Raw genomic sequence first — 17533 nt, 5'->3', positions numbered from 1 at the left:
CCCTTCTGATCTGTTTTAGAACTGGACAACCAAACGTGAACACCTGTGTCCGATAGGAAAACATCCTGCCAACAAATACCCCGCTTCGCCTTGGTCCCCAGAAGCTCCGAAACCCGGAAAGCTCCAAAAAACATGAAAACCATAAGGGTAGAAAACAATGAGACTTCAAAATCATCTGTGCAAACTGCAGGCAACACAGCCAGCAAACGAGCTAGCGTCTGCCAGGAAATCGGCAAACGGGACACCCCAGTACCACCCCGTTCTCTCGCCCAACCCTCAAGCATCCTGCGTCCTATTTCCCCGGCAGACGGGGCATAACCCCAAAAAAGCTTACCCATGAAGGCAACCCCTGCTAGTTTCCCCGCAATAGTGACTCGTGACAGACCCTTCTCAATGAGGTCAAGGATAAAATGAACCACATCCTCTGAACTGCGCCCCGGCTCTTCCCTCCTACAAGCTCCTGAAGCCAAAAATTATTTCCATGCCAATGTTTACGCCGTACGCGTGGAAACCGACAAGGAACCTACCACCAGTTGAAACACCCTGCGTTGCCGACCGACCAGAGGTGCTCCGGCATCGGGGTCGGTGTCCTGTCCGCCTCTTTGGCCAGCCCATGGAATCTCCCCCACTGTGAACGAGACAAAGCATCCGCAATGTCATTGTCCACGCCCGGCACATGCAAAGCCCTGAATGAAATGTCATAGCGCAAACAGCCCAGCACAAACACCCTCAGTAATTTCAAAATCTGCTCATCCCTGGCCGATTGTCTATTGACTATTTGCACCACCGCCATGTTGTCCACACGGAAAAGCACCCTCTTGTGTTCCAGCTCTTTGCCCCAAATGGTCAAAGCCACCAAAAGCGGGAAAAGTTCCAAAAAGGCAATGCTCCGCCCACCATTCTTCCACTCCTGAGGCCACTGCTCTGCACACCAATGCCCCTGCCAGTAAATGCCAAAACCCTCACTGCCCGCTGCATCTGAAAACAGCTGCACATCCCACTGTACATCCTCGTCCCTGGCCAAAGGCACCCCGTTAAATGAGTGTAAGAAAAAGGACCACATCCGCAAATCCTCCTTCACCCCTGCCGACAGGCGCACATGAGGATGAGGCAGGTGCCGGCCTGCTAAAGCCCGGCCCAGGCGCCGACAGAAAGTCCGCCCCGCCCGAACCACCCTACAAGCAAAGTTCAGATGGCCTAGCAACACCTGTATTTCCTTCACCGTCACCTTCGGTCGTGCCAACATCTCGTCCAGCAAAACCAACATTTTGGATTTCTTATCCGCGGGCAACCGAGCCTGCATCGCAACTGAGTCAAGTTCAATGCCCAGGAATGAAATGACAGTATCCGGCCCCATTGTTTTCTCCGGAGCCAACGGCACCCCCAACTCCACCATAAGCTCCTGAAACGACTCCAGCGCACGCCGGCACTCCGGAGAGCCCACAAAAAAGAAATCATCCAAATAATGTGTGACCCAGCTGTGACCAGTGCGATGCGTGAAAAACCACTGCAAAAAAGTGCTGAAAAGCTCAAAAAGAGCACACGACACCGAGCAACCCATAGGTAGCGCCTTATCCACATACCATTCACCCTCAAATTGTATGCCCAACAAAGGCCAGTCGTCCGGATGAACCGGGAGCAGCCGGAAAGCCGACTTAATATCGCACTTTGCCATCCCTGCAGCTGCGCCCACGGCCACAACCAGTGACATGGCGACGTCAACTGAGGAGTATGACACCGAAGCAGCGTCTTCATCGATAAAATCATTGACTGACGACCCTTCAGGCCATGACAAATGCTGAATCAGCCGAAACTGCCCCTCCTCTTTCTTGGGCACTACACCAATAGGGGAAATGATCAAATTAGGAACTGGCCACTCTCCAAACGGGCCTGCCATCCTCCCCTCATGCACTTCTTTACGCAATTTTTCCCTCACCACCAGCTTGTGTTCTGCTGCGGATTTCAAATTATCCGCCCACCTTCTCTGCCGGGGCCCGTGGTACCCCAAATGAAAACCCCACCTGAAACCATCCAAAAGAGTCTGCTTTGCCACCAAGTCCTCGTAGCCATCCAAGGCATCCTGTAGCCGAGCCAATTTAATTGGTGTAGGAGCCCTTTGGCCCAGAACCTTGTGCGCCCCTACCCCCTCGCCCACCCTGTGACTGCTGCGCGCTGCCAGACATCCCTGCACCTGCTTGCTGCCCTCCTGATGGCCTAACTCCCCAGCAGTTGACGAGGGGGTGCCGCTTGCCGCACTTAGAACACTTGTGTTTGTATTTACAATACTCCCGCGTGCACAGGCCCTTGTTGAAATCCCAACAAGCCCCGACCCCAGACTGTGATGCGGCTGAGCCTCCCACCCCACCCCGGGTGGGCTTTCCCTGAAAGGGCCGGTAAACTAACGGCAGACCACTAGCCGTAAAAATCGTCTTACCCCCTGGCGCGGCCCCCATGGTATGTTGCCACAGGTCATTATCCAACTCGCCCCATTTAGCTTCAGCATCCCAAGCCATACGGGCTCGAAATTCCTCGTCATACTGAGCCCAAGCATAACCCGTACCAGTGATTTGAGCCTTTCGAATAACGTCCATATACTTAAATATGGCTACGCAGCGCTCGGGAAACTTTTCGCAGTAAACACTAGCATAAATTAAGAACGCCGCCGTCCAATTCTCGATCGTCAGCGGCACCTTAGGGCGCTTGGCCAACTCGTATTCCTCCTCTTTAGAACCCTCCTTAGACCTCACCTCCCTGTGTAACAGTTTCAGAATCTCAACATATTCACCCTTCCAAATACGCTCTTTTGTCGCCAGCATTAAATGCGCACCCAGGGGCTTAGTCACCCCCATATAAGGGAGCTTCTTGATCTTTAATTCCTTGCTCTGCGGCTTTTCCTTACCATCGCCTGCCTCCGCCTTAGACCCACTCTCCACCTTGGCCCCCGACAATGCTCCCTCCGTCCCCGTGCCAACTCCCGTGTCCTTCACATACTTGCCTCTATATAATCTCCCCTCCGACAGACCCCCACCCCCGTCCTCCCCAGACCCCACAGACACCATAATAGGTTTGGCCTGTGTTTTTGCGCTCTCACCTGGCTCTAAAGAGGGTGTGCGGACCGACTCCGACCGCCTCATTCCCCATGCAGAAAAATCCCTTGGAGGATGCGCCCTCGCTGACGGGCCGTGCTCTCCTGTAGGTTTCACCACCAAGGACTGTGCGATGGGTGCCACACCCGGAACCTGCAACAGACTATGAGAAACATGAGAAATTCCCCCCCCCTCGGAGCCCCGAATCTCCCCTTCCTCGGGGCTGTCCTCATCATAATCAAGGAGTATTGGCTCGTCCACCAGCAACTCCTCTGGAGCAAAATCCACCACACGGGCCTTACCGGACCCTGAATGAGCACCACCGGCCTCCGCGGCCTTAACACCATCCTGCGGGGGAGCCGACTGTACACGCCGGTCCTCCCCTCGACTTCGCTTAACACAACAATCCATCCTATCAGAAAATTCCGTCCACCTTGACCGGCGTGACGTTGGGGCCAGCGAGGCCGCGCCGGACCTTCGTGAGCTGGCCGCGACGGGATCCCCCGCCGGTACGGAATGTGCCGCGCAAGGCCTCATCCTCCCTTCTCCTCGGCGATAATGGGCCGCACCTCGCCCTACCGAGTCTGCTGCTCTGCTACTTGACCTAGCCTGGAAAGAAAAAGTTTGGACTGGTGTGCCGGGAGCAATAAAACCACTAGCTGCCCGCGATCCAATACCACTCAAAAAACCCGCACTTGACACCCCACCAACCGACGCACTCACTCGACCCACTCCCACACACTGCGGCGCCACCCTCTCCTCTTCATCCTCGCTCCATTCCAACCTAGCGTGACCCAACGCCGACGCCGCAACCTCGCCATAACCTCTCCCCATAGACAGCGACCTAACCGGCCTCGAACGGGCACGACCGCTCGCCCCATACACCGCCCTCAACCTGCCGCCACCTCCCGTTACCGGCCCCTGGGCACCTGACCACCCCCCCGCTCCCTCCCCACCAAGGCCCCGTACACCTTCTGCCCAGGAGGGAAAAATGTCCAGGCCCTCGCTCGCAACACCCCCCCCCAATTGCCTCCCCGACCCCTACAAACCAACCTTCATCCCCAAACTCCCCTTCCCCAGCCCCCCCCACAAGCTCCTCACCCACGGCCTGCCAGCCCACCCCTCCCTGGACCTGTAACTGCTCTGAACTCCCCCGCTCCAAAAACCCCTGCTCCCCCTGCCACCTCAAGTCCTGCGCTGCACACCACCCCTCCACCTGCGCCCATTCCCCTTCTCCCAGCGAGCTCGCCCCCACCGAAAAACCCGCGCCCCCCGCAGAAGAAACAGGGGAAAACAACAAGGGGCTATCAGGCTCTGACCCCCCACTCGCCTGTTGCACCATCCCCAACCTGCACAACTCAGGCGACTTCACCAACCCCAGCCCTCCTGACGCTAAATCCCTTGAAGGCCTCGCCCCTGCCTCATAACATCTAGCACTCCTATCGACATCATAACCCTTTCCCCCTTCACCCCCCACTCGCTCCACCTCAGGAAAATCCCCACGCTCCTCACCCGGGACAGGGAACAAAACCGCCGCCCCCTCCGCACTCCGCGCGCGTCCCCCCTCCCTCGCGCTCAATAAATTACCCTTCGGCACAGACGACGCGCGTCTTTTCATCCCGCGCCCGCCCCCGCGCTTAGCTCCCACCACGGGGGAGAGATATCCGCTCGCCGGCACCACAGATAGGCCTGCCCCACCCGCCGACACACCCCCCGCTCCCCCCGCCGCACCCGACCCACATGGCAAAGCGACACGAGCGAGGGGCGCCTTTCGTAGACGCGGGCGGCCCCGCTCACTCACCGGCATTTGCTTCACCCGCTTCGGCGATGAGCACGCCGCCACCGCAGCCGCCACTCCGGCCGAGGCCTGACGCGTAGGGCGCGACGGCCCCGCCACCTCACCCACGACCAAATCCATGCGGCCTGCTTCGGACAGCAGCCGGAGGGCCTCAAGAACCCGGTAATCTTGCGACGCCATCGAAAATGAAGCCTGACAATACCTGCTGACAATACACACTGACTGACAGTACTCTATAAACCAACAAAAAACACGCCACTAGCCTAGCTCCCGGCCACCAGGTCACCAAACCTAAAATGGTGGCCGGGGGCGGGCGCCCAAGGTATTTATACCTGCGCAACATTTCGTTACTTTTGGGCTCTAATTGGGCTGCATTTGGGCTACATTTTTCCTACCGGCAAGCACAAATTCAAAACGGCCGCGCAGGGCCAGCAACCCCTCCCTCCACACGCCCCCTCCCAAACTGCCCGGGGGTGGGGACTCCCTGCGGTCGCCTTCCCCCCCCAAGCCCCCCTTGCAGGGGGGGGGACCTTGAACTTTAGTTACGCCACTGGTGATACCCCAGCCTGTAAATAAAAGGGAGGTAATGGAGGCAGGCCCATCTGCCTCCAGAAAGGCCACTCAGGCTCCCACTGGGCCGCTGGCTGCATCCGAACACAGAGTCAGACACCGACCAAATCCTCCCCCCAGCATTGCCAAGTGCCCGCGTTGTCAATCTGACCCTGGTAGCACTTCTAAAACGGCACCTATGCAACTAGGTGAAAGCTCCAATGACTGGACCCGACTGCTCTTGATTTTACACTTTATGTAACAGGCTCACGTCTTTGTGGGTTGGGCTTGTTTTCGCCTTGTTTCTTATCTTGAGTTGCTTGTTCGTCTGTGGGAGGCGGGAGCAGAGGCGCCTCTTGAGTTCAGCCTAACTCCGCGCTCACTCCTGCTCGAGGTGTGCTTCGAGGCAGGTGTGACTCTGCTCTGATGCCGTTCTCCATTCAGGTGGTGGGGGAAGGCAGGCGCCCGGAAAAACCCCACCAGTGTAAGTGAGCCTGCAAACAGAGTGTGACCCGCTGCCCACGCTCTCCTTGCACAGGTAGGCACGCAGGTGAACTTGCTGCACTCTCCGCTGCTTCGGAGGTTGTGAAGATAAAGAGCCTCGTTCTCTCCTTTGTGATGTTTGTTCCTAAATGTTGCCGTTTCTTCCTAAATGTTGCAGTTTCTTCGGGACTGAGATAAGTGTTGTAAGAAAGGGAGCATTTGGGGCAGTTCTAGCGGGTGTCGTTCTCGGTTCGCGTCCACAGCCGCGCAGCGCCGGTGATATGAGGGCAGAACGGGAACACAACACGCTATGCCAACCTCAAGAACTCCACCTCTGTCCCGGGGAGGGCGGCTTGGCGCTCCGGGTGGTTGCTCAATCCTCGTCTCGTACATCGGAGCAAAGATTTGTTTTTTCGGTTACAAAGTGCTCCAAATACCACACGAGTTGCAAACTGGCTGGAAATAAAGAGGCGGACCGACTCGGAGGAAATGTAGTCGCTTGCTAAAACTGCAGCGGGAAACCACTTCTGTCCATAAATCCATTCGCTGCAGTTGTTTTCTTCTCCGAGAACTGTGTCCTGCTGAGATTTATCTCCGTTCTCAAGTTGAAACGTAGTTTATGGTGTCTTTTTAATGATGACAAAACCAAACATGGCAAACTAGAATAGAATTTCTAGTTAAAGATACCACATTTCTAAAAAACTGAGTATTATCAGTAAAATTCTGTTTGACCATTGATGCCAAAACGTTATTTTCCTTTTCGAACATCACTCTCCGGGGATCTTAAAGGGAGACGCTGCTGATTTTACTGGATTTTGCATACATTGCTTTTAACTGTGCACCGTTATTACTCTGCTAATGTTGGTATTTCTTACTGCAGCTAAAATCGCGGGGGGTGCATGCACATATTTGAACAGTTAGTATATATATTATGGCAAGATATTTTAGTATAATTATAAAAAGTCTAACCATTGTGGCTGACATTTACTGTTCAGCTGCACATCCACTGGTGAAACCAGATGTAGTAACAATGCTACAGTCTCCGGTTTTGTGATGTTACACTTGTTTTTTTTCTCTTATTGATCGATCATACTTTACGCTATTAAAGTTTCTACAGCTTGTTCTGTGTTTATATGTGTACTTTTTCATGAACGTTTACTGCAGATATCCTGCCATACTTTTTCAGTGCAGTGATGCGTTATAACGACAATTGCATGTTATAGTTCTGCACCCACCTAAAAATGCTGTTAATGGAATAATATACAGTCCTATAGATAATATAGATGTTATACTACAAGTGCAGCACTTTAAATAAAGGTCTGAGTATCTGCCTGCCTATTGCTTAAGTTTTATAACTTAAAGAGCGCATTCCAACCACTTGTGAGGCCCAAAGTGCTTTGCTGTGGTGGACGAATAAGCGCCAACTTCGTTATGCATGTTTGCAAGGCTGCTGGTTATTGGATGGTCATTGGAAGGTGTGTCGTCTGTCTGCTGAGAAATGTAGTGATCAACAGATCACAAGTTTGAATCCCAGCAATACGGACTTGCTCTTCCATCATTTTGAGGTCGGTGATTTGAGGACCTATAAATTGGGTAATAGCCACCCTTGTTATTTACAGTGCTTTGAAAAAGCAGAAGCACTGTTCAAAGAGATTATTGATTTTTCTCTTTAGTGTCCCACTGCTTGCAAACTATTTCACTCCCATTGGAGGGGCTAACTCCTCCCTTAGTACTTGTGACTCTCAAAAGGTATCTTGATCAAGCAGCAAAGGCTTGCATGAGGAGGTGGCATAGGCTTAGAACTCGAATGTAGAATGAGTGGTAATCAGGGCACAAGTCCTAAAAAAAAAAAAGAAGTGGGGGGACTAACCAGGTTAGGCAGTATGCAAGTGAAATCATGACACGTGCAGTCACAGCGCATGATGTCATGACATGTGACATTGCACGTGACATCACAGGATGTGACCTCCCTGGAAGGGACAACACAAGAAGTGACATCAGATATTAAGACCTCACACACATGTTTATCAGGTATATCATGAATTATTACATTTAAGCACAATATGAGATTTAACAAATGAGATTTGGGGTTGTGCCCAAAAAGTGGCGCAATGCCGACGCAAAATCTGTGCCTCTGCTAATATATATTTTTTTAAACCCTGCCACAAAGAAATTGGCAACTAGGAGAAGCATGATAGTAGATGTTATGCTTAATTGGTTGCAAAGTATACATTTTAAAATATTTGATTGGGTTAAGGCATCTGCTATGAAGGTCCCCAGTAAATCTCAGGGAATAGTAATAATGGTGAGAGAAATTTGATAGTTAATGCACTTGCTGGAGAGATGTGTTTTGTGAAATCCTAGATTTGAAGTAGTAGAGAACGCAAATGTGTCTCCTGCAAAGCACATCTAACACGCAGATGACAGATTTTTATTTTATGTATATAGTAAAGTGGGTTATGGCTTTTAACACAGAGATCCTATTGTTACCTGCAGTTTATAAATTGTAATCCTTCTAAAAGACCACTGTGAAGTATAAAGGACATGTGACTCCTACACCTTGTAACCCTCACTGTTTCATGTAACTCATCTTGTACATTGATTTACACTGTACATGATTTATTGTCAATGTATAATGTGTATGTTACGTAAAGAGCTCTGACACCCTGCATTGGGACAGAATAAAGGCAAAAGCTGCCCCTCTTAAGTACTTGTGAAGAGATAACAAGCTGTGTGCCTTTGTTTCCACTCCATGGCATTTACATTTAAGTGTGAAGTTCCAGGCCACCTCCAGTCAGGATATTCAAATAAAAGGAGGCCTGAAGGCCCCTTAACTTCAGCCCAGCTAGAGGTGCAAACAAAAGCTCCCTCACTGCCTGCACGTTGCTGCTTCGAATCAAAAGCAGACAACGTGCAGGTGCTGCTGAACGTGTTTTGGGTGTCTGCAAATTACACCGTGATACGTTCAGCCTATTTCTCTGAGGCCCGACTTCTTGGCAGGGGGGACGGCGTCCATTCTGTGAAGAGTGGCTGGACGTCTTGTACCTGCATGTACCCCCGACTCGTGACCTGGAGATAATCAAACACAATATGAATGCTCAGTGAGGGCTTTATCTTGTAAAAGGAAATTTTCTCCGATTTGTTTTCACGTCTGAGGAATATTGTGGTTAACAAAAGTCCAATTGGTCGCACACTGCTCTACCTACCAGCGTGTAGCCCCAAAGAATTTTGGTCCCTGAAGTCAGCGTCGGCGGGTACGCCTATGCCCGAGTCTTGAGTGCAAGTAAGTGTAGCGTTAGCCATCCCTGGACACGTGTTTCGAGGTAGTTGCCTCTCGTCAGCAGGGAGTAGGTGAGTGTGTAGGGTTGCTGTGTAGGCTGGTAAAATAAGTGTTCTCAGGTAAAGTACCTCTCGTAGCGCGCAGGTGCGTAACCATGAGCTCGTCAGCTCCACCGGCTCAAGGAGCCTGAATATTAACAAAAGTCCAATTGGCCGCACACTGCTCCACCTACCAGCGTGTAGCCCCAAAGAATTGTGGTCCCTGAAGTCAGCGTCGGCGGGTACACTGACCTGCTCCCTGCTGACTAGAGGCAACTACCTCGAAACACGTGTCCAGGGATGGCTAACGCAACACATACTGTTCTTTATACATCGTGGCATAGGCGTACTCGCCGTCGCCACTACATTTACCACAGTTCCTTGGGGCAACTTGCTGGTGTGACGAGCAGTGTGCGACCTACCTTTGCACAGAATATTGTGGTTAAATTGAGATCGTCAAAGAAAACCATAACGTTCAAGCATCTTTTGAGCATGAGTTACAACACGAAGCAATTGTATAGTGATAACTTACAAATACATTATAATCATTTTACATTACAATCAATAGTGAGTCTTATGCAATGGCTGGAGACTCACGCTTTCGAGGGTTCTCATGTGTAAAATCTGTCTTTCTTAAAAGAAAACTCTAATTCTTGACAGTACGTGCAACAACCGTATCATCAGCTGCCTGACCCCTCTTGTACTTCACACACCTGACGGGAATCATACCAAATACTCAGTGGCTGGCGTGCAACGCCCATAGGGCTCAAAGGGCTTCGGCCCCGCCCCCCCCCCCCCCCCCCCCCCGTCGTGCGTGTCAGCCCGGGCTGAGACAGCTTCCTGGGCGCACACACAGCCGCACCAGAGTACTTCACAGGTCTCTAAAAGCTGCATCTTCACTCTGCTGATTGCTGGAAGAATTAGCCCCCCCTGAAATTTGTATTTGCCCCCCTGGAAATTCACTCTAGTTGTGCCTCTGCTCAGTGGGCTACATAGCATGTTGTGCTGTTCTCTACCAACCCATCACCAAAAGCCTGAATTGGGAAGTGACAGATGTGCTACTCGCATGTTGTCTTCTCCCAGCTGGTGCTGCATAGCCTCGTCTTGGTTCCACAGGGCTACTACCTGCCTGAATTCATGGCCTTGGCAGCCAGTTGGTGCCAAATCTGAAAAGCGCCACTTTAAAAAGGGGAGTCTATGATTCACCAGAGCAGAGTGTGTATGAGAAAGTGTTTTGTTGGTCTTTCTACACTCGGAGTGGAGGGTCAGCAAATGGTCAGGTGGAGGCAGATTTGGAAGCCACAGTGACGCACACCCACATTGATTTTGTGCTGTTGCCAGACCCTAGGCTTGCCTTGCTCACACACAGTAAGCAAATGGGTCCCTCGGGTTCTTATCATGCGTAGCTCTTGGGATCTGGATGTATATTTTTGCTCAAACTAGACCAGTGTCAACACTGCAAGGTGTTCTCCAAGGTGCAGTCCCATGGGCCCCTCCCAGAAAAGGAAACCCAGTACGCCTTTACCCTAACAATTGGAGCAACTATCTTTTGCTGCTGTCAATGAGCCTTTTCAGACACATTACATGGATTTGACTCGTTCCACACAACCTAATCATACATGTGTGGTCTGGGTGAAGTGAGGAACCACCTTCACGGAGAATGAAACAGATTTAGCGTGAAACTGTCAGTAGTTTCCTGTCCCAGGGGTACATGTGTGAGGGGCAAGAAGGTGCATCCGGAATCTGGGGGTGAATGGATCAGGATAATATAGAAGGCTGCCCTGCAGGGTCTTTAAACCCTACTATTGCGTTGTCATGGTACTCCTATTGGGATGTCACATGAAGCTAACCTAGCCTTGGCGTGCAGCATTGTTTATCATTGACCACTTACCTTGCAATGTCGCTGTGTATTTAAGTGTTTCATGGTACCAATTTTACTATATATAGAACACATTATTGAAGTGTCTTGATACTTACATGTGTGCTTGCATAGGTTGACAGTTCTGGCATATCAGTCAGCATTGCAGCGTCGCAGGCTAAAAGATAGAATTGCCATTTTACTGCACCCTGGGGTGTGACAGGCTGACAGTGACTGTGGTTGTCACAAATCAGTCTCCTTGCTATAGCTTCAGCATTGTTACTCGATTTCTCAGATCAGTAGTCTGCCAATACAGTCTCTTCATTTAGTTCTCAAGACTGACAACCCTTGCGTGTTAGTCTCATTCGGATATCACACATTGGTACATTTGTCCGTGCAGTTTTTACCCTCATAATACCCGCACGCATTAATCATTGCTATTCTTTGTTGATGTCACAGATTGGCAGTTTCTGCTCAGTGGACATTCCATGGTTGTTGTTCTGCCATGTCAACGTCAGCCATGGTGATGTCACACATTGGCACATTTGTGGCTGCTGTCACTAGCTGCGTGGAAGCCAGAAGTCTCAGTCATGACTCATTTGTTCCATTCTGTATTCTGTCTCCATGTTTCACACACTCTGGTATGATGGATAGGTAAGTCATTTGTCTTTTTACTGCCTCCACTTAGTCTTAGTTTTATTTAATAGTTTTTGTCCTCAGACGCCATGCTATCTCTAAAAGCCTCCTCTATATACCTACATCTCTGCATGATAAATTGACCTTGACGTTAAACGTCCGATTAAAGGATCTCCTTTTTTAGGTCTCGGCTAGCGAAGGCTGCGCTTGCGCAGTCTCGCTCGTGAGATTTAATGACTTGGAGAAGAGGGGCTTGAACCCGCCCCTCTTCTCCCCTGTTAACCATTGGCTGGCCTCTTGAATGCTGGCCAGCCATTGGAGAAGAGGTCAGTCATTCCGATTAGGCCCCGTCCTTTTCGGATCGGGGGGCGTGTTTTTTGCAAGAAGTCTCATTCTCTCCTCCAGCCAATGGCTGGAGGAGAGAAAAGACAAACACGCCCCCGAATCCGAAAATGCCGCTGCCTTTCTCCGAGGCATTTCTGCTCTGCCTCGGAGAAAGGCGGTGGTGTCTTCCGGTGCCCTCGGCTTGTTAATGTTTGTCAGTGATGGTGAATGTTGTTTTCCTTTCTTATTTACCTTCGGGAGTGGATAGCGTGGTGGTAAGTTTGTGCCCCTGTTTCATGCGCAGAGTAAATTGCAGCAGAACAGAGCTGTGAAGTCAAATGGTTGATAGCTATTGCACCGTGTGAGCCCTTCAGCGGTACTTGTGGACAGACAGGCTTTTCTAATTGTTGCCATCACTCTGAACTCAGCCCTAGGACAACGTCTTCATTGTAGAATGTGCAGCTGCTAGGTTATGCAAAACTAGCTTAAACTAAAGTTTACTTGGTAGCCAAGTTTTCATCAGCAGCACCGACCCTTGCAGTCTCCCATTTTCATTTGACAGCAGGTATCGCAGTTAGAGTCTGTTTTGGCAGAATTACAATGAGAGAATCGAGTAAAAAAAACGATTTGAAACGCGCAATGGTGTCAGCAATAGAAGCACAAACCAGACCTCGCTGCTGGCTGCCTTACGATGGCCCTCTTAGCTGGGTCCTCTCTGTGGCTGCGGTACTGCAGGGTACAAAGACGACCCTCTTCTGTGCCCCTCACTAGGCTTAGGTAGATATGTGGTCCTCTTCGTATGTGGAGGCTTGGGTGCTCACAGCCGCAGTGGCAAAGAAGGAAGGGGACGCCATTGGAAACCGCTGCCTTGAAGAGATTCCCTTCCTTCCTGCAACACCTAGGAACACGCACGTGAGCCACGTTTAATGCAGTAGCTCTTCGCGGAAAACGATCATGAAAGTGTGCGCTATAGTAGGGATGCTGTGCATTCTGGAATGACCATTTCACCGAAAACCTGACACGCCCCAGTGAGTACTGGTACTCTCCTCAGTCCTGGTGAAGTTCCGGTACTCACCATGAAAAACATTAGAGGTGCCGGTACTTTTAACACACTGTTCATTATTAGCACGTGCGGCGTGCCAGGACTTGTAGTCGACGAGTGCTGTACAACATCCGTTTGGCATGCTGTCCAAGGCATCTGTTTACATTGGACCTTTAGTGAATGCGTTACAGCATCTGCCCGCCCTAGGCACGAGGGGTCACAAGGGAAGACGCTCCGGTACTCACCAGGGTCCAGTTTAAATCACTTTTATCGGAAAAGCAATTCCACGGGTGACAAGAAGCGCTCTACAAATCTACTGATTGATCGATCTCAAGAAAAAGCCATGGAACTATAGTGTGGGACAAATAACCTGCTATAATCTTAAGTAGTGGAGTAATAGGGAATCAAAAACAGGTGTGTAATTACTATTCACCAGCTGTTCCCGGCTGTCGTCCCCCTCTGGAGCTTCGCTCAACTTAGGGGCCTAAAGTCCCTCGCTGTATATTATTGTTTGCAGAAGCTAACCTCTGTCGCAAGCGAAACGAATTAACTTCAGATCTGCAAACCAATTGAGCCTTCCCAGACCCTCTTGATGGGAAGTTAAAGCTGCAGTTTAGTGGAGGGGGTGGCTGTTGTTAAAAGGGGGTGGCGCGCAAGGGGAGGGGAAATATCAACTTAAAAAAAAAAAATCAATCTTGCAGATTGCATGCAGAAGACGGTAATTAGCATGTTTTGGAGAGCCTATTAATACATCAGAAATACTGTTTATTAAGGCAGCGAACGCGGAAGGCCCGTCAGATTAGGCAGGGTGGGTAATGAAATGTAAATGGTGTAATTGGGCTTGTTCTGAAGGTATTTATTCTTCACCTGCGACCCGCCTGATTGCGGTTTGACAACGCGGAGGAGCGTGCCTCGCCTCGCTAATGACAGCTGAATCCCCGCCGCTAATGGAGCGGGCTGCCTGGACGCCCGGCACTGGGGGCGCCAGGTCAGGCCAGGAGCGCCGCCGTGACTGGCACCAGATCCGAGCACCACGCACCGGTAATGACGGCCTTTCGGACTCAAAAGCAGCAATCTTCTCGGTAAATTGTACCACCTCGGCCTGCAAATGGATGGAGCCTAATGGACTGACCTTTCATTAGGCACATGTTTGGGTCGGTGCAGCGCCGTCTTTCGCACAGGTAGTCAGCTTGGGTGCAAATGGCAGTGGTTCTCTCACTGTCAGGTTAAAATTAAAAATACATATTTGTTACAAAGAGACGCAAAAGCCATATGGGATCTGTGGACTCGCATCATTTTCAATTGCCCGTAATGTGTTAGTTACGTTGCTTGCTAAGCTGCAATCCATCAAGGGTTCTTATTCTCTCTTTAAGGGCTCATCTTTGTTCCATAAATTGCAAGGAAAGTGTTGCAGGCTCACGGCCATGCAGGCGCACTGTACTGTATCCTTGTAGTGTATCCTTGTCAAGCATTGTCCTGGGAGAAAGATGCAGGGTTTATGGTCAGAGGACTCGTACTATGTTCTCCACAAATGAGGTAGCACTTTAATCCAAATACGTTATGTCCTACAGCAAGCAACCATCCTTTATTGAAGCCAAGGATCCCTTCCTCAGGTGTTAAAACACCTCAACTTGTATTTTAGGGCTGCTGCTCAACTGGAGTGCAGGGTGCAGATAAGCGCGGGGCTTTAAATGGGCCGGGTCTCACCAGTGCCAAGCACTAGTCTGCGTTTCAAGCCTCTCTCTGTCATTGGATGAAAGGTTCAACTAAGGGGCAGGGTATCACAGGCATGGATGCCATTGGGCGGCAGACCAGAGGGCTCAGGGGGGGTACATGGCAACCGGAGCCGCCGCGGCAATGGCGGAACGAGCAGGAGGCTGAATTAAGCAGTGGAGGTACTTGTCTTACTCGGCGCTTAGGAAGGTGGGGAAAATACAGATTCGCAGCCACGTGCGGTGGCCGTAGCGGTTCTCGAGGCGGCATGTAGTTCAGTCGCTTACATTTTACGGCTTCAGGGTCTGGTAATGGAACTACCTATCCCATGAGGCCAGTTCCTGGTCCTAATGTACATTGGCACTGCCACTTCCCGGTCTTCGGGGAAGTGTAGTTCGGTGTAAAATGGTTTAAGTCCAAAACAACAGTGCCTGCACTGCAAGCCCCATCATTATGGGGGGGAGTTGTTCTTGTAGGTGACAAGCGCGCTGATGCCCCAATACATTGTGATTAAAAGAAAGACACCGTATTTTCCCTATAAACTGCTAGAATTTTGGCCAACATGTTCTTATTTCTACCACTAGTTGAAAGAAAGGAAGTGCTTCTTGGTTGATATAATCCCCGAAGCACAATCATGGCTTTCCTAGATAGGTAGCTAACTGGTAAACCTTACTAATGACTGCTCATTAGCTAGCAGTGTTATTCTAAACTAAACTATACTCCACGCTACAAGTGTAGCGCTTTGAGCAGCTGTCGTGGATTAACAAGGCGCCTTGATGAGGATGGTAAGAGACTCCGCCCTTCAGGCCCGCACGTCAGTAGGCCACCCATCCTGGGTATTTTACTTGCCACCACTGTTTATCCAATTACAATATCCGGAAATTATGGTTAGTAGTTTTGGTGTTATAATCTTTAGCAGCATGTCAGGGACAATGTGTGGTGCAAGTTGCACCACACTTCTGTCAATTTAAGCACTGCCCTAGAGTGCACTGTGTGGGTGGCTCTGTGTGTGTGTGTGGGTGGGTGGCTCGGTGGGTGGCTCTGTGGGTGTGTGGCTCTCTGTGGGTGCAAATGCAATCGGTATCGCATTTGAGTGATTAAGCTATTGACATTGTAAATAACAATGCCGTTTCTTTTAATGTTTTAAAGACAAAAACATAAACAAAAATAATGTCATGAGCAATGCCAATAGCTCTAACTTTAACAATGCCGAGACCATTGCATTGTAAATGCTTGTTCTTTTGAATGGTCAGCTCATTACTTTCCATACTCTGTATACCTCCTCTCTCTGAGCACTGCATATTTTATGCCACATGCATGTTTGCCTTAATCACTATTATTGTGTTTTATGCAACTTGCCCACACCTGATATTCAAATTTTGTAAACTCTCTGTTTATTTTTAAAGTCCTGCACCTGCAGCCTAACAATGCCTAATCTCCTCTTATCCCCTCTGACTGTGTGCACTTGGATACCCCATAAATGAGAGCGCCTAACTTCTATTAGTTGAATCTACCACAAATAAACTGGAGAAAATGTGTGTAATGTTTTCCTTGCGAGCACACGACTAATACCAATAACCACTTAACGACTACCCTGTGTTCTGGAGTGCTTCCCAGCAATAAGCGCTTCAATGTCTTGTGATGGTTAGTAAACGCTGTATAAATGCAATCGCTTTACAATACAGTGTGCTTGTATTGTGAGGGGATGGCTTTCTTTCACCTGGTATCTGTTCATTGTTTTTATAAGGGATTATGCAATATTGAGCAGTGCTTAATTTGTGCTAGTGGTTGCCACTGGTGGGTGCTGGCACTCATTTCAGGGATCCTGGAGTTATTTTTCATCATCAAATTTTGATCCCGAGCAAGAGAGAGAAGGGCCAGAAAAGGAAAAAGACATAGGAAGTAAAGGATAGGAAACAGTGACAAAGCGTAGATGAGAAATAACCTTCATGCGATAGTGAGGCAGGAAGTGCATGATGGTGGAAGAAAGAGGCAAGAGTTAGAATTAAGACTAAAAAGCCTTGGCGACGATGGCATTCAACAGTGCAGACAAGTCTTTTTTAAGGAAAAAAAATCTATTATTAATATTTGTATTAGATTTGTAATTTTGTTTTTTTTTTTTTTTTTTTTTTTTGCTAACTAAGGACTGTAAAATGAGCTTCTTGTATTTTTAGCCTTTCACGTTCATCTACTTACTTTTGATTAGCAATTTATCAAGATGGTTTAATAAAGATGTCAAATTTCATAGACCGGCTATCTTGGAAGCAGGCACTAGCTCTTCCGTCAGCTGGGCTCTATAGGCTAAATCGAAGGTCCTTTGATATTTCCTGTTTGTCTAGATTTTCCCAAAAATTGCTATAGTTTCAACGGTATTCTGGGTGTTCATTTTTAGATTGGGTTGTCAGTGTTGGAAAAAAGAGACACATTTGGATTGCCTGGCTAGTTTTGATTGTCTTTGCAGTGTGCTGGCGTGTTGTTTTTCTACCATCCAATGACCCCTTCCATAATTTAAAAGAAGGTTATAGTAGATTGTATCTCAATGTGATTTGAATGAACTGTAATGTCACTCTAGCCTATTTCTCTGCGCTGTCTGGTAGTGGTATTCCTTTTGGCTTTACATTCTTCTCTCGGTGGGTCTATCCTGAATATTTTTTGAAATTCTAATGGAAGTTTTGGGCATATTAAAAGTTTATTTCTTCGTCCAGCTCAGGTAAAAAACCTTTGCA

The 17533-nt window shown here is 49.4% G+C and overlaps 1 protein-coding gene across 2 annotated transcripts in view; it reads left to right on the top strand.

The window, feature by feature from the left end:
• Nucleotides 1–5755: 5755 nt before the first annotated feature.
• Nucleotides 5756–17533, top strand: part of LOC146805479 (interleukin-1 receptor type 1-like) — a 242574-nt gene continuing 230796 nt past the window's right edge. The window contains exon 1 of one of the 2 annotated variants that reach the window (XM_085622740.1): nt 5756–5971. The gene's annotated coding sequence lies outside the window, so the exon portion shown is untranslated. The remainder of the gene's footprint in view (nt 5972–17533) is intronic. The other variant, XM_085622742.1, reaches the window with a different exon arrangement.

The sequence above is a fragment of the Triturus cristatus genome, chromosome 8 (genome assembly GCF_964204655.1).
Source record: "Triturus cristatus chromosome 8, aTriCri1.1, whole genome shotgun sequence".
NCBI lineage: Eukaryota > Metazoa > Chordata > Amphibia > Caudata > Salamandridae > Triturus > Triturus cristatus.
The sequence above is the reverse complement of the archived record's forward strand: the minus strand, read 5'-3'. Positions and strand labels throughout refer to the sequence as shown.